Source organism: Eubalaena glacialis, chromosome 1 (genome assembly GCF_028564815.1).
Source record: "Eubalaena glacialis isolate mEubGla1 chromosome 1, mEubGla1.1.hap2.+ XY, whole genome shotgun sequence".
In the NCBI taxonomy this organism is placed as follows: domain Eukaryota; kingdom Metazoa; phylum Chordata; class Mammalia; order Artiodactyla; family Balaenidae; genus Eubalaena; species Eubalaena glacialis.
In genome coordinates this window covers 231,315,208-231,338,616 of record NC_083716.1, presented here as the reverse complement: position 1 = coordinate 231,338,616, position 23,409 = coordinate 231,315,208, and the positions used below count along the sequence as shown (strand labels likewise).

Genomic DNA, 23,409 nt, shown 5'->3' with positions numbered 1-23,409 from the left:
AATTCATTCAACATTCGGTATTGTGGAATTTAACAGTAAAATGTTTGTTAGTTCCTATGCAGACACTTCTGGTTTTCGTTTTATTTTTATATTTTATGGACTGTGAAGTGAGAAGCTGTCATTTGTTTAGAATAGAGAATAGGAAGATGTGGTGTAAGTAGTAAGGAAATCAGATTATCAGTGAGGTTTAGTAACTGCCTTAGAAAATGCACTCTGCTGTATTTAGGAGTCTTTTCATTATTAACAGATGATTATTTATCTTTAAAATGTCAGTTGGTTTACAGTACCTCCCAATACCTGTTGGGGGAAGAGTCTGGCGTATCACACTTTGTTGGCATATTTGAAGGTTTAAAAGCAACACATTCAAGGTTTTCCTTTTTATACAGTACTTTGGAAGACAGGAAATATTTTCAGAGCAAAGTAGTTTTTTTTTTTTTTAAGTGGCTTTATTGAGATATAATTCATATGCCAGGCAGTTCACCCATTTAAAGTGCATAATGTGTTTAATATTCTCAGAGTTGTGCAAGTATCACCACTATCTAACTACAGAACATTTTCATCACTCCAGAAAGAAACCCTCTGTTTGTTGGATTCTACACACTTTTAGGTTAAGTTTTAGAATTGACAATTCCATTGTGAGGTAGTGTCTTCCTGTTGGTTAAAATCTTAACCAGTCCCCTGCCCCCAGCAATCTTGCCCTGTTGTGTAGATGGAAACTACCTGTTACTTGGCTTTCTCCTCCTAGGAGGGCTCATGCCTTTTGGCAGTTTTGACTTACTGTTTCTACTTAAAATTGTTGTTATTTGAATTTAAACATTCTGTTAACTGGAAGGTAATGCTTATTTGTTAACTGTGATGACAGTGTCACTTGAAGAAGGCTGGATAGGAAATTGTTCTTGGAAGATGCCAAGTTCACTTCAGAACCAAACTCAGAGTGGTGTTTCTACGTGTCAGGGAGCAATTTACCAGTTCTTTTTGATATTCCACAGTTGTAGAAGTCCAACTAACAGGTAGAAATAAAATTTGTGATTGGCTCTTACAAACTTATATCCATTTTTTTTTATTATTTAGAAGTTTATATGGAATGTTTTGTTTTAAAAGACCTGTTAGCACATTCTGCATTCTTATATTTGGTATGCAGTTTGGTTGGAAGAGTTTAGGTGTGAGTTGTGTGTTTGGGGTGTCTTTTGTCATTTTAATTGTTAGGGTGTTGTCAGGCTTTCCTCTCAGACCCATCTCCAGCTATTTGCTGTTCATTTGTTGTTCATTTGTTCATTCATTCATTCATGCGCCTAGGCTTTTCTGAAGCAGTTTCTCTGTGTGGAACACCCCTTTTGCATTCCATTCCTAATAGCTCCCTTCTGTCCTGGGCACATAACTTTTTATCCATAACAGTTTTCATATTTCCACCCCTGGGAGGTTTTTGGCTGCCTGAGGGCTTGGGTTGCTCTTGTGTAACAGTACTTAAGGTAGTAATCTATCATCTTTTACTCTGGTTGTTAACAGTTTGGTCTTCCATTGTTCTGAGCCTCTCAGAGTCCCTTTAAATCTTGCATGCATCCTACCAAAGTCCCCAACCTGCTCACCTCTGAGTTGTCTTTAAAAGAAGGCCAGGACTAGCTGATGTCTCAGCACAGCACATGATGGAATCTTCCGGAACCCCTTTGGCACTTCTGGTTTATTCTTGTTGGTTTTTGTGAATTTCCCCCCCCCCCCCAGAAGAAACTTAACTGTCCTGTTTTACATCCTAGAGGTGTGGCAGTACTTTCTCTTTCTACCTCTCCCTCTAGTTTATTTTGGTTATTTTTCTATTTGTGAGTGAGAAATGATTGAGCATAGAAATTTGGTGGCTCTGGTTTTGTTCAGTTCTTTCTCTTGTCTAATACAAGTTTCATCTTCATATTTTTCTTCTTTTTAAAGTTTAATAAAGGATGGGAAAAGAGTTACCAAATTTTAAGATTTCTTGATATTGATTTTAATGTATTCAGTAGTGCTATTTGGTACAGTTTTCAGAGTGGAACCTTATTTTAGTGATACTGAATGTGTTATCACTTAAAAATGTTGATTTTTAAACATTTATATAACATACTACAAATGGAAAGTTATAAACTGGGTTTGATGGGTATGAATTTATCCTTTTAAAGGACAGTGTAATAGAAAATTGGTCCAAGAGTCAGGAGACTGCTCATCTGATTTTAAGCTTAGATACTTGAGCCTAGATGAATTTCCTTTGAGCCTCTCTTCTGTTAAATATGAGTAAATTTTTTCTTTCTATAATTCTGGGGTTGTTAGGATTTAAGAGAGAGACCCATGTCAGAAGAATACAAAGTATTTGTATAGAACAACAATATACAAAGACTTAATAGTTTTGTCTTTGTTATTGGAGGAAATATTGAATCTCCACACACGAGTCAGGTTTTAAAGAGCAGCAGTGCCACAAATTTGGAGCATAAAAAATAAAGTAGGATGTGAAAAAATGCAGACTTTGATTGGACACGTTTGAGATCGATTACCCACATGTGTCTAATGAAATCTTTAAGGATGAAAACAGGCAGCTGGGCCTTAGGAACAAAGAACTGAAACCAACAGTTCAGATACCTGTTATCTTTACTGTGGTATGTCTGCTTTATTTCTCTCTCTCTCAAGACTGTTTCCTAATGTGACTGTGTTAAGGATAGCCATTATAGTGCCAAGCTTTACACTTAACAACCAGGGTACCCAAAGAGTCTTGGGGAATGACTCTGGTTGATCCGTCATAGGTCATTTGCAGAGTATAAACCCTAGTTAACCTGTGGTCGGTGTTGTAGGATATGGGAACTTGTCACCTAGTGACAGCTTCCATAGGCTCTATGATATACAGTGGATAGAAGAGGCAGATGGTTATATATAGCATATTACAAACGGTTGTCTAATACAAGTAGTTTTCTTTTCATGCTAAGTTTTTATTTCAGTGTTATGCAAGTGCATAATTATAAATATTTGTTCAGTATAACAGTTGTGACATCCATAGGGAGTTTCTTAGAGAAAACAAGACTGCAAACACTTAATTGTACTTCCAGCATCCAGTGAAATGTCTTAATTTTGCAAAGTGCCATGGAGCTCTTTGGAGTTGTTATGTGCAGAAACTTTGAGAAATTTAAGGCAAGAAGATTTTGTAAAACGTGAATAGGCAAGATTTCAGGTGAACTTCGTGGGGGCAAGTGCAAGGTAATGAATTAGGGGAAAATCAGTCACAACAGTGCTGATGGGTAGGGAACTCTGGGTTAATTGCCATTCGGATGTTAAAAGTATTTACATAGTTGCTCTAGAAGTGTGCTTACTTTCCAACAGTGGGATTTTTTTTTTAGTTATCTTTTTTGTTATTGATTCCTTTTTTTTCCCCTTGACCTAACAACCCCTTTATTTTGATTTGATTTTTTATTTATAAAATACATTTGAATATTTATATTCATTTTTTTATATTCTATTTATTCTGATTCTCCATTGATTCTTTTTTTTTTTTTTTAAACATCTTTATTGAAGTATAATTGCTTTACAATGGTGTGCTAGCTTCTGCTTTACAACAAAGTGAATCAGTACACATATACATATGTTGCCATATCTCTTCCCTCTTGCATCTCCCTCCCTCCCACCCTCCCTATCCCACCCCTCTAGGTGGTCACAAAGCACCGAGCTGATCTCCCTGTGCTATGTGGCTGCTTCCCACTAGTTATCTATTTTACATTTGGTAGTGTATATATGTCCATGACACTCTCTCACCCTGTCACATCTCACCCCTCCCCCTCCCCATATCCTCAAGTCCATTCTCTAGTAGGTCTGTGTCTTTATTCCCATCTTGCCACTACGTTCTTCATGACCTCTTTTTTTTTTTTTCCCTTAGATTCCATATATATGTGTTAGCATACTGTATTTGTTTTTCTCTTTCTGACTTACTTCACTCTGTATGACAGACTCTAACTCCATCCACCTCATTACAAACACCTCCATTTCATTTCTTTTTATGGCTGAGTAATATTCCATTGTATATATGTGCCACATCTTCTTTATCCATTCATCCGATGATGGACACCTAGGTTGCTTCCATGTCCTGGCTATTGTAAACAGAGCTGCAATGAATATTTTGGTACATGACTCTTTCTGAATTATGGTTTTCTCAGGGTATATGCCCAGTAGTGGGATTGCTGGGTCATATGGTAGTTCTATTTTTAGTTTTTTAAGGAACCTCCATACTGTTCTCCATAGTGGCTGTATCAATTTACATTCCCACCAACAGTGCAAGAGTGTTCCCTTTTCTCCACACCCTCTCCAGCATTTATTGTTTCTAGATTTTTTGATGATGGCCATTCTGACCGGTGTGAGATGATACCTCATTGTAGTTTTGATTTGCATTTCTCTAATGATTAATGATGTTGAGCATTCTTTCATGTGTCTGTTGGCAATCTGTATCTCTTCTTTGGAGAAATGTCTATTTAGGTCTTCTGCCCATTTTTGGATTGGGTTGTTTGTTTTTTTGTTATTGAGCTGCATGAGCTGCTTGTAAATCTTGGAGATTAATCCTTTGTCCGTTGCTTCATTTGCAAATATTTTCTCCCATTCTGAGGGTTGTCTTTTGGTCTTGTTTATGGTTTCCTTTGCTGTGCAAAAGCTTTTAAGTTTCATTAGGTCCCATTTGTTTATTTGTGTTTTTATTTCCATTTCTCTAGGACCTGGGTCAAAAAGGATCTTGCTGTGACTTATGTCATACAGTGTTCTGCCTATGTTTTCCTCTAAGAGTTTGATAGTGTCTGGCCCTTACACTTAGGTCTTTAATCCATTTTGAGTTTATTTTTGTGTATGGTGTTAGGGAGTGTTCTAATTTCATACTTTTACATGTACCTGTCCAATTTTCCCAGCACCCCTTATTGAAGAGGCTGTCTTTTCTCCACTGTATATGCTTGCCTCCTTTATCAAAGATAAGGTGACCATATGTGCGTGGGCTTATCTCTGGGCTTTCTATCCTGTTCCATTGATCTATATTTCTGTTTTTGTGCCAGTACCAAACTGTCTTGATTACTGTAGCTTTGTAATATAGTCTGAAGTCAGGGAGCCTGATTCCTCCAGCTCCATTTTTCGTTCTCAAGATTGCTTTGGCTATTCGGGGTCTTTTGTGTTTCCATACAAATTGTGAAATTTTTTGTTCTAGTTCTGTGAAAAATGCCAGTGGTAGTTTGATAGGGATTGCATTGAATCTGTAGATTGCTTTGGGTAGCAGAGTCATTTTCACAATGTTTATTCTTCCAATCCAAGAACATGGTATATCTCTCCATCTATTTGTATCATCTTTAATTTCTTTCATCAGTGTCCTATAATTTTCTGCATACAGGTCTTTTGTCTCCTTCCATTGATTCTTTATAGTCAGCCTTTGTGCATCATTCTTTTTAAAAATTTGTATTGAAATATAGTTGATCTCTATTCATTGTGGTCAGAGAATGTGCTCAGTATGATTTCAGTCCTTTGAATTTGTTTATTTACTTTATGAGGCCCAGAATATGAATAGTTTTTGTCAATGTTCTGTGTGCTTGAAAAGAATATGTATTTGCAGTTGTCCATTAATTCTGTGGATAACAGTGTTATTCAAGTTATCTGTATCCTTATTTTTTGGTTGTCTTGTTGATATCAGAGAGAGAGGTGTTTTAAAATTCAGTCCAGATTAGTGTATTTTAAAATTTTTGTTTTAAGGTTTTAAAAACTGATTAAGAATTGCTGTCTTCCTGAATTGAACCTTTTATCGTTATGAAGGTACCCTTTTTACCTCCAAATGATGTCTTTTAAAAATTTATAAAGTCAAATTTTTTGATACTAATATAGCTACACCAGCTTTCTTTTGTCTAATGTTTGCATGATACATTTCCGTCTTCTTCCTTTCTGTATCCTTGTGTTTAGATCTGTCTCTTGTAGTTGAAATGCTTTAAAAATCCAGTTTGATAATCTTAACTAGAGAGTGAGTTTTTACCATTTTATTTTTTAATTTGTTGCTTTCATTTGAATTAATTATTTTTAATAGAGGTATGATTCTAGTTTTTGGTTATTTTAGAAACTAAAACAGTGTATGTAACAAGGTCTGTAATTAGCTGGTACCTTTACTTCTTATGGAAAAGGCAAAGATTTAGAATAGTAACTCAGTTTACCAAGCGTCTCTTGACTTTAAAAATAGCTATTTTACTTTAATCAGTTTTTAAAACCTAACTGGATGGTATAATTTTATAGAGTTGATATTCATTTACATTTATCTGTGTTTGTCACCTTTATTTCTTCTTATATCTCAGTACTGTGTTTGGGACCGCTTTCATTTTATCGCTGGTGGGAAAACTCTTACCAGTTTTTATCCGACACAAACTTCATTCTTAAAAGATAATTTCATTTGGTGTAGAATTCTCGATTGACACCTGTCTTTAGTGTGCTGAAGAAACTGTAATTCCACTGTTTTCTGGCTTCTATTGTTGCTGTCAAGAGGTCCACCAACAGTCTGTCAAAAAATAAACACCTCTCCCGCCTCTTAGGCTTTAAGATTTTCTCTATTTTTGCTACTTTGTGGTTTCACTAAGACATGACTAGATGTAAATGTCTTTTTATTTATCTTGTTTAGGATCATTTGGGCCCCTTGAATTTATGGGTTGGTCTCTTTCACTAGTTCTAGAAAATTCCCAGCCATTAAATGTTTAAGTCTGCCTCTGCCTTGTTTTCACTCTTGTACTTCTGAAATTCTGATTAAACATATGTCTGATCTTCTCACTTTGTTCTCTGTGTATCTTCTTCATTTTTAATCTTTCAGCCTTTCTGTGCTGCAGTCTGCATAATTTCTTCTACTCTGTCTTATGCTTTGCTAACTTTCTTCTTTGTCTAATATGCTGCCAGACCTGTTTATTAAGCTTTATTTTATTTTTCATATTAGAAGTTCTGTTTGGTTCCTTTTCAAATCTGTCACTTTAATATTGTTTCCTTCAGCTTTTTCAAGTTTGTCCTTTCTATCTTTAAACATAGGGAACATTTATCTGTCGGACAGTTCTAATATCTGAAATCTGTGTGACGGTTTCTCTTTTCTTTCCAATTTCTTATTCATGGTGCCTTGTTTACTTTTGTGCTGTTCACTGTCTTTAGTTTATTTGTAGAGTTTTCCTGAGGCCTGGAATAAAGGTGCCTTTATCCAGAGAAGACGTATTTTACTTCTGTCAAGTATTTAATCATTGAAGCATTCAGACCTTGCTACCCAAGGTGTAGTCTTCTGACTGGCAAGGGAGCTTGTTAGAAATGCAGTACCTCAGGTCTCATATCTGTATTTTAATAAGAATCTGTATTTTTAAACAAGATGCATAGGTGATTCTTAGGCATACTAAATATTGAGCAGCACTGCACTGAGATTCATAAGATTTGAGATACCCTGGCTTGAAGTTTCTTAGGTCATCCAGATTATTCAAAATATGATTACAGATCTTGGCCAGACATGTACAGATTTTTAGATTTTAACTTCATGAATTGATAAAGACTAAAAAAAAGTTTGGAGTAAAATTAAGTTCTTGAGTATTTTGGGTTTGGAGAGTGGAGTGGGAAGAGCTTCAAGCAAAAGTGATCAACATCATTTGTCATTAGGGAAATATAAGTCAGAACAACAATGAAATACCACTACATACCCATCAGAAGGGCTAAAATGTGAAAAACTGAGAACACCATGTTTTGGCACGGTTATAGAGCAACTGGAACTTTTATACTTACTGTTAGGATTGTAAAATAGTGTAGCTGATTTGGAAAAAGGTCTGGTGATTTCTTTAAAACTTAATCGTAATCTTCCTGATGATCTGATTCTTCTCTTGGTATTTACTCAAGACAAATAAAAGCACATGTCCGTGGAAAGGCTTGTAGACAGATGCTTGTACCAGCTTTATTCATAATGGCCAAAACCTAGAAACCATCCAGTGTCCATCAGTAGAAGAATGGATAAGCAATGTGATGCAATCATACAGTGGAATACTACTCAGCAATAAGAATGTACACACCGAACCACATGAATGACTCACATATCATTGCTGAGTCAAACAAGTTTTATACGAAAGAGTACATGTACTATGGTTCCATTTATAAGAAATTGTAGAACAAGTAAAACTAATCTCTGAGAAAAATCAGAACAGTGGTTTTAGAGTTGGGAGGAGAAGTACAGGGATTGACTGGGAGGAGCACAAGGAAATTTTTCTTGGGTGCTGTTCTATATCTTGATAGGGATTTAGGTTACACAGGTGTATGCATTTGTCAAAACTCATTGAATTTTATACTTAAGATTTGTTCATTTCACTGTATGTAAACTTAACTGAAAACATGAAACAAAATTTGAACACTAGTTAACAGTACACACAAAGTGTAATGATGTCTGTAAGCTTACTTTGAAACGCATCAGAAAATATGTTGGCTCTTTGGCCAGGCAGACAGAGGGATGTATAGACGAGTAGATATGGATGCGTATATACATACGTGATGAAGGAAATGTAACACACTGTTACTGGTAAAAGCTAGGTGATGGAATATGGGTATTTATCGAACAGCTCTCAAGTTTTTTTCTGTTTTGAAATTTTTCATCATAAACTTAGGAAGGTGGTAAGAAGTAAAGGAATTAAGATGGAAAGTTCAGCAGGGGACTGAATTTGTACAATTAGCCTGTTTTAAAAATTTTGTTCAAATTTGTGCCCATTTTAAGAATGGTAACTGTGGTCTTATTGATTTGATTGTGGGTTTTTACTTATTTATTTTTTATTTAATCACATTATTTAGCTGAAAACATTTTGTTTTAGGCTAGAAAATTTGAGAAACATTGGTCCTTATCTCTGTTAGTATGCCAGAGACCCTTTGTAGCTCATCTTTATTGCTCGCTGTATCCACTTACATATACACATAAGTGAAAGATCCAGGGCTCAGTGTGGGAGAAAAACTTTTGTTAATATACCTTAATTTATGGGTCCACCTGGGTATTTGACTTTGTTTTCAACGTAGTCCATGTTTACATTATGTCTTAGCAATACTGGGTGAAATGTTTAAGGCACACTTAGTCAATACTTAAGATTTAGCAGAAGGCCTGAAGCTTTAAGTGGAGATGTTTTGTCTTTTGCCAGAATGGAGTGGTATAATAGCTGTTTAGCACCATGGCAAAGAGTTAGGTGAAGTGTTGAATTGATTCTGCATCCTCTGAAGTTCACTGTTAAGTGGTTGTATCCCGTATTATTGGAAGACTGTGCCTGACTTCTTGTAATGTATGAGGAAGGAATTCTTCTTCTACACTCAGGAGCTCTGAAAACAGAACCAGTGGAAGATGTATAGGGTCATTGTGGCCACTTCTCAAGTGGGTGGGGGGTAGGGTTTTTCTTTTGTATCTTCACCTCTGAAAGGCATAATGTTTTCGTTGATAATCTCACACTGTGTTAGAGTTGGGAGACAGGGAATTTAAAGGATGAATTAATGAAATGTAGGTTGACACATTTAGGTCAAGGATGATTTGCTCTATATCCAGAAGCTTAATTTTTCTTATTTCTAATAAAGGTGAAATCTCTATGGGCATATTTTTTTTTAAAAGCCAGTGGTGATGATTCTTTGAAAGCAAACAAAAGCAACAGTTTCTTTTTTCCAAAGATAATTACAGCATATAATTGAGTGCTTATTCTTTTTATAAAAGACTTTTATTATGGGGTATTTCAAACATACACAAAAATAGAATAGTATAAAGAACCTCAGGATACCCAAGACCCAGCTATGACACCATCAACTCATGGCCACTCTTTTTCACCCATACTTTTACCCCTACCCCAATTATTTGGAAGCAAATTTTAGTTGTTATATGATCTGTAAATATTTCAGACTGCTTCTCTAAAACTTGAGAACTCTTTTTAAAGACATAAGCTAGTACCATGATCGTATAATAAAAAATAGACAGTTCCTTAACATTTGTAACTGTCGAGTCAGTGTTCATATTTTCCATACTTTTGTTTCTTTGATAGCTCTTAAAACTGAATATGTAGGTTCTGTCTTCCTTTTTTCCACCTGTAACTTGCTTACTATATTTTCTAAGTGTTTCAGTTAATTTTCATAACTTAATGAAATATACTTATCTTCCTTTTATAGTTGAGGAAACTAAGGCTTTGATAGGTTAAGACATTTCTCTAAGTTAACATGGTTTCTGGTGGAGCCAGATTTTGAACTGACTCAAGACCTAGGTACTCTTTACCACTTCTCTTTACTGTAGACATTTAGGTATATTTTTTCAGAACATTTTTTCCTATGCATATACAAACAAATAACAATTTTCCCCCCTTCTTCTTTATTATCCTTCAGGTCTCAGCTTAAGATATCTCTTCAGAGAGGTATTACCTGGTGAGTCAACCTCAAGTAGCTTTTTTCTTCCCCCTTCCTTATTCTCTATACTTCCTGTTTTTCTCCTATTCCATCTTTCATAGCACTTACCACAATGTGCAAAAAGCTTGATTATTTTGTGTCTTCCCAGTTGAGCATAAGCTTCATCAAGGCAAAGATTATGCCTGTTGATGCCTGTCAAATAGGCTCCTAAATATTTGTTGAAGAAATTAACAGTGTTCTGCCTTTCCTATCAGTGTAGTATTTACAAATCTACCTCTGTTTTTAAGGACCTCTAAGCATGCCATAGAATTGCTACAGTGTGCTTAATTTAACCATTTCCCAACTAAGAACATTTGGATCTTCAGTTTTTTCCCTCTATGACGTACTGCAGCAAGCATCTTGATTACATATATTCTTGCAGACTTGTGCAAGTGTTTCTTTAGGTTAGCTTCCTGGAAGATTCCTGGAAGTGGAATTGTGGATTCTAAGGACATTAGTGGCAGTTTTTAATTATGGGATATGGGGAGTCATGTAAAGTTTGCATAGGATTAGGTGATATGTAATGATAGAAAAAGTGTAACTGTGTCAGCTCTTAAACCTAGCTGATAATTAGAATAGTGTAAGGGGCTTTTGAATAATAGTTTGATTTTTCCTTACCCGCGTCCTGATAGGGCCCTGAAATCTGTATTAAAAACTTAATTTTGGGAATAACAACTTCTATATTTTTCCTGGCTGTAGGTTTGTACATGTTTTGGCTCAGTATAGAGGCAGTCATTAGCACCTACTTATTTTTGGTAAAAATGCTACTATTTATAGAAATGTGAGGAACTGGTCATTAGAGTATGACATTCTAAATGTGTTTTTTTTTTTTTTTAACCTTTGAAAAATATTTTGAGACTTTCTGAATTTAGACACAATCCCTATGACATACATGATCTTAAACAAAAATCTGGCACTCTACATTGTTCACCTTGCATTAAAGTAGTGGTCTGTATCTTTTCTCCCCAACTTTGAGTTACATTTCATTGCTTTCTTTCTCTTGAGCCTTACCACAAACTTAGTCATATTTGTGGCTGAAAATTCTCCAGATTCTAACACTGTTAATGACAAGCTACATACCTGTTGTTTCCAAGAGTTTGTACCAATCTGTGATGATCACAATGTTGAAATAATTTTTGTTGCAAGGCAGGCATTCTTTCTTTAATTTATTTTATTTATTTATTTATGGCTGTGTTAGGTCTTCGTTTCTGTGCGAGGGCTTTCTCTAGTTTCCGCAAGTGGGGGCCACTCTTCATCGCGGTGCGCGGGCCTCTCACTATCGCGGCCTCTCTTGTTGCGGAGCACAGGCTCCAGACGCGCAGGCTCAGTAATTGTGGCTCACGGGCCTAGTTGCTACGCGGCATGTGGGATCTTCCCAGACCAGGGCTTGAACCCGTGTCCCCTGCATTGGCAAGCAGATTCTCAACCGCTGCGCCACCAGGGAAGCCCAAGGCATTCTTTCTAATACAAGCTATGTTAAAGAGATTAACCTCTGTGATTTCATTATTATGGTGGAGTACACAGCAGTGACAAGAACATGTATTGAAGAAAATATTCTGAAAGTATTGCCTTATGTGTGTCCCTATGCTCTAAAGGTCATTTACCAAACATAAATTGCTTTTGTCCATAGGGAGCACCTTGGTGTAATCTGCGATACCTCGTATTTTATTTTCAATAACAGTGATTCTTACCCAGCAGGCATCTCTCTGTTCCTTGGTGGAGAGAGGCATTTACAAATCATTCTCTCCTCCCTCCCTCAATAGTTCTTCCCTTTTGATAATCACTGTGTCCGATAGTGGTGTTCCTAGGTCTTTACTTAAAAGTACTCCATTTAGGAAAAGTGAAAATAGATGTTAGGTTAGGGTCTTATAAAAATAGAGCTGAACCAGATTTTAGAGACTGTCAGTTCAGTAACCTTTCCCGTTTGTCTGTTCATTCCTGGCTAGGTAGAGAGGAACATCTTTAAGAGGATGTACTAAAAATGCTAGTGTAAGCTGACCTTCAGCCCCCACTGACTGGCAAATTATGGTAGCCAACAGACTTGGACCTGTTAAAACTAGACCTGTGAGCAATCTTGGGCATATGGACTAAAAGTTGCTGACTAGTTTATAATCCTGGAGACTTTAAGAAGAAGAAAAAATAGTCTTCTAAATGTAATTAGTAGTCTGAAGGATTATATAAGCTGTATGAGTTAAGATAGGATTTATATTAGGGATTTGAGTTGCTCTGTATCTTAGAAGTGGCTGGGCTGGGCTATATCTGTGATAAATTGATTGATGATTATATTACAGTGTTGTACAAAAGAAACTTTTGGTGCCAGGGATAGATATAAGATCTCTGGCTGATTCAGTATGTCATTCTCTATAGACTGTGTTTTAGGCAGTTAAGAACTCCATTTTCTTGGAAACAGGATTTGTATTACAAAATTACTTTTTTTTTTTTTTTTGAAGATGAACATGTGCCTGGGATATAGAAACCTGTGAAAATAATCTGAGTGTTTCTCCCGTTTTTAGTAATGAGATCACATACTTTAAAAAAATGAAAATGAGAAAAGAATGTTCTAAAAATGGCTAATATTTTGAGTTATTTTTTCTGGTTACTTTTACCTACTAAGTATCATCTTCTATAGAGTTAAAATTACGACATACATAATTGTTTAAAGAATTTATTGTATAGGGAAATAGCACATGATTCAAAATGTAAAAGGCCTTATAGGGTCCTATTCTAACAAGGTAGCTGATTTAAATAGTTTTTTTTTTTAATGTATTCTCTATTGATAATATTTATGCCAATGATTATTACATATATAGTAATATATATGTTGACATATCATATTCTGTGCCCAGTATTCTGTGCCTACTTTTTTACTTAACAAAACCTTGACAGTAGTTCCATTTTTAGTGTATACAGCATTTTCCTTCTAATTGTGGCAGACATAAACAACTCTTAAAGATGTCTTCTTCTTGTTTTATAACTTACTTTTACAATTATGCAATAGTATTATTTTTTTCTTCTGTTTCTTTTATTAACCATGGCCTCCCTTTTAGTATCCTTCAAGTTGTTTCAGAACATCTTTCCACCATTTCGAATTGCTTCCTCTGCCTGGTAGTTAATTCTCAGTTTTGATTTTGGTTATTTTCTCCCTTTGATCAGAGCAGATCATTTTGGTGGAGAACCATTGCGGTACCTTTTGCTTGGTGGCTTAGTGATTGTTTGCCCAGCTGATCTTAATTTTGGAGTTGCTCTTTCTCTTCCCTGCTTCTCTCCTCCAGTTTAGGCTGTTCTTTGTCTTGGTTAACCAGGGCGCTGTTCAATACAAACGCGCGCCTGCCTCCTTTTTTAGGTGCCTCACCTTCCTTGCCGTTCTGGCCTGGGAAGCTGGCCCCCAGGAGGGGGTACTTTTGATCTTTTGTTGCCCTTGCTCCACAGTTTTAGTTTTTTCAAAGAAAGGGTCATTGATAGGAACCTTTAAGATCATCTTCTTACCTTTTATTTTTTTTTATTTTTTAAACTCTGGTCTTTACCTCTTCCCTGTTTTTGGTACAGATTTTATTGTATCTGGCAAATTTTCTCCTATGAGTTAGGGTGTAGCCAACTCTTCTCTAGTTTCATTATAAGTGGAGATTTCTTCTGAATTTTTAAAGCATTTATTCATTTTTCTTGATTTCAGGGAGGAAATCAAGAAAAAGAGCCATTATACCCTGCTATCTCCTATTTCTATTCTTGCGATAATATCTGGGTTAAATTTTAAAATCTTTTGAATCAAGTGTGCTTAGACTCAAGGAGTATTGGAGTCTCTATTATGTGTAATTAATGTATTAACAGAGACAGTTGTGAATCTTAATTTCTGCTGAACAAGAAAATGGACACTTCTAAGAGAGCTATAGCATGAATTGTATGGCTTAATAGTCAAAAATAGTATTCTTTGTGAAAATGATGCCAAAATTAATCTCATTGACTCTTGCCAGATGACAGTAAGGTAGATTCTCAAGGCCTATTACAATCATAAAATGTGGATGCTGGCATCAGTTTGTGTGCCCAGTGTTGAATTTTGTTGTTCAGTGTTGGGTGATACTTGATCTTTCAAGTTTTTCAAGTGTTTGCTGCAAGCACTTTAGTTATTTGCACTTTGTAAATGAAGGCATAGTATAGAAATTATTCAGAGTTTGGACTCTGGAGGGTCAATTGTGTTCTATTTCCATCTCTGTAAATGGATTAGCTGTCAACAAATCAATAAACAGAAAGTGGTTAAATTCATGTTTAGAATGGCATAATGGAAAGTATACCTTTCACTGGCATTCTGGAGAGCTGGATTCGGCTGTTAGGTGTGTCCCTAAATAGATGTATGGTCCGCTGCAGTTCACTCTGGATGAGAATTTCCTCTTACATAAACAAGAAAATTACATCAGGTGTGGGCTGCCACTTACGTTTATGGTTTCTACTCCCAGTAGGTTCTTCATGCCGCTTTGTAGTCCTCTTTGCCCATAGTCAGCTCCTTTCCCTGTTCTGTATTAGGTAACTCTTTGAAATCTCCATTCTCCTTTACTGGTCTCATACCTTAAAATCACAGGTCCTGTTAAGCTAGGCATGCACATCCTTGCTGCCATTTGTCATCTCGTGCCTTTGAGATTGATGTGATGTGCTTTTCCTCTGATCTAACGCTTATGCTCTTAATTCTTTCTTTTTCTCCTGTAGGATCTCGTTAGTAAACTATACCTTATTCCCAGCCTTTTTCTTTCAGTAATTTTCTTTACATATATAAATATGCCCAAGACTTATTTTTTTTAAAAAGGAAAAATAGGAAAATCACGAACACTCCTGCACACACAGGAGTAGAAACCATAAACGTAAGTGACAGTTTTTGCTTTGTCAGTTCTGCTTCCCCTTACCTCGTTGGTTATTTTCTCTCCTCTGTCTTCTTTGTAGCCTAGCCTTTGCTCGCGAAAGTTAGTCTTTACTGTCTACCTAACTTAACCACACTCTCTCCTCCCCCACCATTTCTAGAAGCAGCTCTCACAGATTTCTCAATCTGATGGACATGTTTCAGTTTCGTGTGTCTGCCCTTTCTGTGACATTTGAACTCTGCCTATCCATTCTTTTATTCATTCGTGTCTGCAGTACTACCATCCTGATTTTTTCCCTCATACTTTTGTTGTATACCTTCATCGTTTATTCCCTGTACTTCTGATGAGTCCCTGATTCTCCTCAACTAGATTCTTTCTTTTCTGTTTTCCTTAGATTTTAGTCTTTCCCACAGTTCCACCCTGGGCTTGTTCCTCTCTTTATGCTGTATGCTTTTCCTAGAGAAAATGAAATCTCATTGATTATCTTGGTTTCATCTATCTCTTGCCTGCTGATAATTTCTCCCATCTGCATATTCAGTTACCTACTTAATTCTAGATCTTTATTTGCATCTGCATAGTGGAACTCTTTATCTACAAAGCCTACAAACTCATTTGACATGTTTAACACTGTATTTTTCTACGCTATGTGTACCATTTGGTAACGTTACTACCATCTGTTTTTTTAAAATTTTCTAAAGTTAAAAGCATAACTTAGAACTATGGAGTAAACACATAGTAAAGATTTATTCAACTCACTAATTAATTAAGGGAACCTGTTAGGATAAGCTGGTTCCTATAACATTTGAGGAACTGGATATTTATAGGCAATTTAATAAAGAACTTTAGATGGTAATGTCCTATTGGGCAGCAAACTGCAGTCTTTGGGATTACGTCTACTGGTATCGTTGTTTGTATTTCTTCTACATACAAATCTGCAAGATAACATGTAAATTCATTGTCTGAAACCCTAATTAATAGGAAATAGAAAATTAATGCTTCTGTCTTCTAGAAAAATTAAATAGTTCCTAGCTGAGCCTGTTAAATAGTGTTTCATATGGCATTGAAAGGGTATGCAGTCATCTTCTTTCTTTATATGTTTTAAATAACTTTTCTTAACCCTTGTCACCAGAGTAAGAAACTTGAGAGACATTTTAATGTCCCCATTCATATATATGCTGAAGTTTGATAAACACAATCCTAGACTTTTTTTTTTCCTCATGGTATAGATTTTATTGTCTAAATGTTTCCTGATTCCTATCTCTTCATTCACTTTCCATTGTTATCGGACCCTCATCCACCCTTAAGTCTGTTTGGTAACTTAATAGTTGATCTGCTTATCTGTAGGTCTTAAACCCCAAGTTTTTAGCTTTAGGCCCTTCATGATACAGTTCAGACTTATTTCTTAGGTCCACGTTCTTCCCAGATTTTTTTTTTTTTTAATAAATTTATTTATTTATTTTTGGCTGCATTGGGTCTTCACAAGTGCAGGCTTTCTCTAGGTGCGGCGCGCGGGGGCTACTCTAAGTTGCGGTGCGCAGGCTTCTCATTGCGGTGGCTTCTCTTGTTGCGGAGCACAGGCTCTAGGCACGCGGACTTCTCACTGCGGTGGCTTCTCTTGTTGCGGGGCACGGGCTCAGTAGTTGTAGCTCGCGGGCTTTAGAGCGCAGGCTCAGTAGTTGTGGCGCGCGGGCTTAGTTGCTCCGTGTGGCTTAGTTGCTCCACGGCATGTGGGATCTTCCCGGACCAGGGCTCGAACTCGTGTCCCCTGCATTGGCAGGCGGATTCTTAACCACTGTACCACCAGGGAAGTCCTCTGACCTTTTAAACTGGACCTTTTCAACCTGCTAAGGGTGAAATTAAGTTACCCTTTTTTTTTGTTTTTATTTACAGTATTACCTTTGATATTACTTCTCATATCATTTAGCATGTTTTGTGATTATTACTCATTTAAGGATTGTTCAGTTAAACTGATCATCTCAAGGAAATATAAAAGGATTAGGACCTTCGAGATATCCCTCCTAGCTTGCAATGTCATGTTCTCTTAATGTTTTGACTTTTTAAAAAAGGGAAACGTAGAATTATTTTTTCTTCATTTGTTCAGTCATATAGTATAGTCATAAAGAGTGTGGACTTTAGGTCAAACCTGTGTTTGAGTGCTGGCCTTGTAACATATTAGCTTTGCAGCCTTAGGGTTATTACAACGTACTGTGTGCCACAATTTCTCTAAAGGAAGGTTATTTCTTGTCCTACCAATTTTGTAAGGTTGTGAAAATTAAATGGAAGAGGCACTCTGCCAGGGACATGGTAAGCACAAAATAAACATTACCCATAATCATTTTTATTTTAATATTCACTTTAAAACCTGTATTTTTGCCAGTAAATGTTCTTTTCTAGTGTTACAAAAAATATAATTTGGAAAATATAATTTGGAAATACTATTTTTACATGTTGCACAATATTCCAACATGACATTGGAACGGTTTCAATGCCCCTAAATTGAATTAAATGCTTGAGACCCCATTCTCAGATAACCTAGCTCTTTCCCCTGTACTCAGTGGCTCTTACTCTTATTTTTTCTCTTCAGAACTTTTCTGATTAACTGGAAGAAAGACAATACATTTCTCTCTGCTTCCCTAATGCAGACTAATGTTTAGCTTTCTAAACTAATGTTTTGTTCATTAAAGGTTCATGAACCAGGTTGCACTGTTGTATAACAGATACAACTACCAAGAGTTTGACATTTGACTTGTAACTATACTATACATGCTAACTAGTGTTTTTTTGTTTTTGTTTTTTTAACCTCCTTCCTAAATCAAAGTGAAATATAAACTGTCCTAAATGGTTTTATAGAATTTGGGGGGTTATTTTTTTCCTCTCTAATTCCTTTCTTATTCAAGATGTTGGACTTGATGTAGACTTGATGATCCCCCCCGCCCCCCACTTCTTCCCCAGATTCACCAGTCATTTAATTGTGCTAATAGGCACTCATTAAATGGCTGCTCTATGTGTCAGGCACTGTTCCAAGAGCCTTATATATGTTGTCTGTAGTACCCAAACCCTAAATTAATAGTGTTATCTCTAGTTTAATGGAGAAAGAAGCAGAGATGAAGGTGTAAGGTATTGTAGGTCTCATTTTTATTAAGTAGCAGAGGCAGGATTTAGTCTAGTGTGGGGATATAGAGCAGTAAGCTCCTTGTGAGCAGGGATTGTTTTATTTGCCTCTGTATTTCAATCCCTTGCTCTTAGGGAAGCTTAAAGGATATTCATTCCCATTTTAAAGACAGTCGTGTTTGAAGGCCTTGCCATTTTTACTTAAGCAAGAATGACTTCTATTATAAGCAAGGGTGACTTCCATTCCATTTCATTGTAGAGTTGTTTAATACTGCCCCTGGTACGTTTAACTTCCTGTCCTTTCTCCTAAGATGTAGTCATAGCCTTCTTGATCTGGTGTATGCAGTTGTTTACATCTGCTATTGCTTGCAGCCTGCAGGTCTGGATGCTGTTACTTGTTGCATGCAGGCAACTTAATTTTGTAGCACTTCAGTTTCCTTGTTTGTAAAGTAGAACTAGTAAACAACATGGTTAATAAAGGCCCATTGGCACATTTAAATTTTGCTTATTAGAATAAACATGAATAAAGTGCTATGGAAATTGTGTTTATTACTGTTGCTATTAAACTCCAGTTTTACAGTCTGAAGCCAAACCAAGTCTCTTTGGAGGACCACATCTAAATAGAAGGCATAAGAAATTGGCGGGAGGGGGGCGGGGGGGACACAATGGATAAATAAGATTCCCTTTAAATGTCAATTCTGAAAACTTGCTACAGATACTGCGTTGGGATATTAGATTTTTAGAAAAATGTTATCTTTACTGTGAAAATAATGCAACTATCCTTCAGTTTTTAGAGTTGCCTATCAAATAATAGATAATAGAAATGTATTAGCTTGGTTTGGGGCTGTCGGTCTGCTCTTGGTCACTAAATTGGAGATATGTTCTCCAGTCTGTCCGGTTTCCTTCATGTGAAAAAAATTTTGCACAAATGATAACCTTTGTTTTCATTTCATACTTTTGGCCGTTTGACTGGGAAGAATCCTAAAGTTAATTTTTTTCCCTAGCCTTAACCTCTCTTCTCTGATTCTGAGTTGAGAAATTAAAGTAAAAATCAGTTTCCAGAATGTTTGCAGTTGAAGTTTCCTTGAAAGAATGTCCTTCTTATAAAACTTTGAAAATGAATTTTAAAATGTAGATTAATATGCATTTCTTTTTTTCCTGAAGAAATTCTGTTTGCCTGAAGAGGTAAATACATTTTCACATAAAATTCATATGCCATTTAACCTGATCAATGAGTAAGTTTGTTGATGCTTAGAGCTGTGAACAAAGTTATCATGAGTTTGTTTTCAGGGCAAGTAGTTTTTTTAAATTGAGGTGTAATTGACATCCACCATCATATTAGTTTCAGGTGCACAACATAATGATTTGATATTTGTATATATTGCAAAATGATCAGTAACACTAAGTCTGGTTAACATCTGTCACCATACATGCAGAATTTTTTTTTTTTAAGATCTGCTTTCGTAGCAACTTTCAAACATGCAATACAGTAGTATTAACTTTTAATCTCCATGTTGTACATTACATCCCCATAGTAATAAGACTTATTTATTTTACAACTGGAAGTTTGTACCTTTTGACTCCCTTTACCCATTTAACCCACACCCTATCCCCTGCCTCTGGTAACTGTCAGTCTGTTCTGTGAGTTTGCTTTCAATCTTGAACATGTCGGTGTTTCTATGCTTTTTCTATTGAATTCAAAGTCATATATGCCATCTCTTTTATTTCAGTGCTTTAGGAATTAACGTCAACGGTTTCATGTGAAAAATGTCGGTGATTGTTTCCACTGAAATGAAGGCATATATCCATGGTTAGAAGAGTAGTATATTTCAGGACTTGATAGTCAGGGTTATTAATAGACTGGACTTAAACCTTCTAGTTTCAACATTGTGAGATACCTATTAAGATGGAATCTTTGAGTTCATATTCATTTCAGTTTATCAAAACAATTTATAGCAATGCAGTTTTTTTTATTAGTATAACTCACTTGTATGTGTGTTTTAAAATTTAATTAATAAAACATGGTAGGTGTACTAATTGGTGAAGACAGCATGGAATATTCACATAACAAGAAGGAAATCATTGCATGGTGATTTTTAGGCTCTTATCTGGAGCCAAAAGAGGAGTTAAATTTTGTGAATTTGAGGTAATGGTGATCTCTGGAGGTGATAGGTCTTCTCCATATCAGGGTTCAGAGGACTAGTTCCTCATCAGATGACTTTGAACTTTCTTCATTTGGAATTGTCTGTAATGTAAGGGCTTGAACTTGATCACCCCCAAGGGTCCCTTCTGTCTCTGGATTTGTTGATACCGGGCATGGGGGGGGAGATCCTATGTGTATTATATGTTACTCTTATATTTACTTTTGGGCAATTCAAACTCCAGAGTTTTACAGAGTCTGGCCACGTTCCTTAAAGATCAATTTATGCTTTAAAAGCAGGTAGCACTTTGATAAATAAGTGTCTTCTTACTTGCCACTTTTCCTCTATTTAAATTCCAAGAATTATCCATGAACCACCTGGTGCTAGTTGACAAGCTCTGAAGGTGTTGGGAGCATTATTAAGGTTACTTTGCTAACTATAGGTCAAGTTAACCAGTGTGACTTATATTCATTTGAATCCCTTAACACCCTATGACATACAGTAGGCATTTAATAGCAGGAAGTGGGCAGGTGAGATCTCCTAACGCTGTTGGTTTTTTTAATAAATTTATTTATTTTTGGCTGCTTTGGGTTTCTGTTGCTGTGAGTGGGCTTTCTCTAGTTGCGGTGAGCGGGGGCTACTCTTCGTTGGGGTGGGCGGGCTTCTCATTGTGGTGGCTTCTCTTTTTGTGGAGCACGGGCTCTAGGCGCGTGGGCTTCAGTACTTGTGGCTCGCGGGCTCTAGGGCACAGGCTCAGTAGTTGTGATGCACGGGCTTAGTTGCTCCACGGCATGTGGGATCTTCCCGGACCAGGGCTCAAACCCGTGTCCCCTGCATTGGCAGGAGGATTCTGTTTTTGTTTGTTTTGTTTTGTTTTTGTTTTTTTTTGGCCTCGAGACATATGGGATCTTAGCTCCCTGACCAGGGATCGAACCTGCGCCCCCTGCATTGGAAGGCAAAGGCTTAACCACTGGACCGCCAGGGAAGTCCCCTGGCAGGAGGATTCTTAACCACTGCACCACTAGGGAAGCCCAGATCTCCTAACCCTGTTTAATAATAGTATTCTTTGCTTTTTAAAGTGAAAGGAACAGTATCATGCTATTCTCTTGTGTCCATACTGTTTAGCGTCCAAGCAAGATGGCATTGAGATGGTGTTTGAGATAGTAAAACTTCTTGGATGGATTCTGAAATAGATTGGTCTTTTTATTTAGTTCTTGAATGGGATACAATTGTTCTTTAGATCAGTACAACCAGGAGAGCTCTTTCAAAATATATGTCCAATTTCTGCACCCACAGAATCAGAATCTGAGGGCAGGTCAGGCATTCATTTTTTGACAAAGCTTCTCAGGTGATTGTGATGCTCACCCTTAATTAAGAACACTGTGTTTTCTGTGTAGCAGAATTCACTTTTGAAACAATATTGCTAGAAGTTTAAGACTCATGTTGACCTTGGTTTTTATGGCAAAGTTTCTGCCAATAAAATTTTATCACAAGTATTTTTTTATTCTGAATAAATGTTTATAGTAATAATAATAGTTGGTGTGTACTGAGCCCTTGCTATGTGATAGGCACTGTGTTAAGTGGTTTGTATGGATCTTCTCATTTAATGCTCACAGCTACTCTGTAGGATAAGTTCTTTATCCCCATTCGATAGACTGAAGCACAGAGGACTTTATGTACGAGGTCATACATTTTGTTGGTATTGGAGTTAGGATTTGAACTCAGTGAGAGGCCATTTAACTCCAGAGCCCAGCATTTGTAATCCAGTGACCTACCTTATTGCGTTCAAAGGATAAGTAACAAAAATGAGTCCTTTAGTTTCAGACTTCAGACCCCCAGTCCTCTTTCTCAAAGTTAGTCAGTACCATCTGCAGGGGATACGTTTCAAGCTCCCCAGTGATGCCTGAAACCGTGGATAGTACCAAATCCTGTATATACTATGTTTTTTCATATACTAGTTGGTGGGGAGCATATATAGTGGATACATTTGGGCAGAGGGATGACTCACATCCTGAGCGGGACAGAGAGGGATGGCATGAGATTTCACCAGCTACTTGGAATGTTGTACAATTTAAAACTTACAAATTATTTATTCTGGGAATTTTCAATTTAATATTTTTGTACCATGGTTGATCAGGTAGGTAACTGAAACCATGGAAAGCGAAACTGGTGATAAGGCGCCTTGGGGGGCGGGGTGTTAACAGAGTCCGTTGTATGAATTTATTGCCACCAATTTTTAATGAGCAAATAATATATAAAGATACATATGCAAACCTTTTAAATATATATGTACACATAGATGGGAATTATACTGTTTTTCCCCAAGCATATCTTGGAGAGATCTTTCTTTCTTTCCATCAGTACATGTAAACTGAATCTTCCTCTTTCTCTTTTAATGTTTACATAGTATTTCCTCTTTTTTCTTTCTAAAATTGAGAGTAATTATATTAGTAATTTGAACTTTCTGACTGAAGTTTATTTGGTATATTAATTGGTGACGTGGGCATGTGCGACAGAAAGAAACAGTCCTTTTCTACTGAATTGGGTCAACATGTAACTCAAAAGAAAACCCAGTTTCCTGTTACAGTGCATGGACTCTCTTAAAATCCAGTAATAGATTTAGTTATGGTTAATTTACATTCTTTTTGGCACAAGTTTCTGTAATGTCATATGATCGTTCCTTCTGTTCCCTCCCCAATCAATAGAAGTAATTAAAGAACTCTACCTGGAATTTGACTGGAGGCTTAAGAAAAATTGTGTCAGATTTGATTTATAAAAATCGCAATTCTTTCTTTCTGTGATAGTAATATTGACCTGTTTTGTCAGTTAAACTCATTTTCTTTGAGTGTCAGCATTTTTTCCTGTATAACAATTTCTTATAGAAAGATAAAAAGTTCAAATTAATT

General features: G+C 36.4%; 1 protein-coding gene across 17 annotated transcripts in view; it reads left to right on the top strand.

Annotated features, from left to right (window-relative positions):
* The window catches only part of TRIP12 (thyroid hormone receptor interactor 12), a 147,729-nt gene that overhangs the window by 18,198 nt on the left and 106,122 nt on the right, over positions 1–23,409 (top strand). Inside the window, exon 1 of one of the 17 annotated variants that reach the window (XM_061188068.1) lies at positions 10,351–10,386. The exons of the other annotated variants lie outside the window; for them this stretch is intronic. The gene's annotated coding sequence lies outside the window, so the exon portion shown is untranslated. Of the gene's footprint in view, positions 1–10,350; positions 10,387–23,409 lie in introns of those variants that run through there. 17 annotated transcript variants of the gene reach the window in all.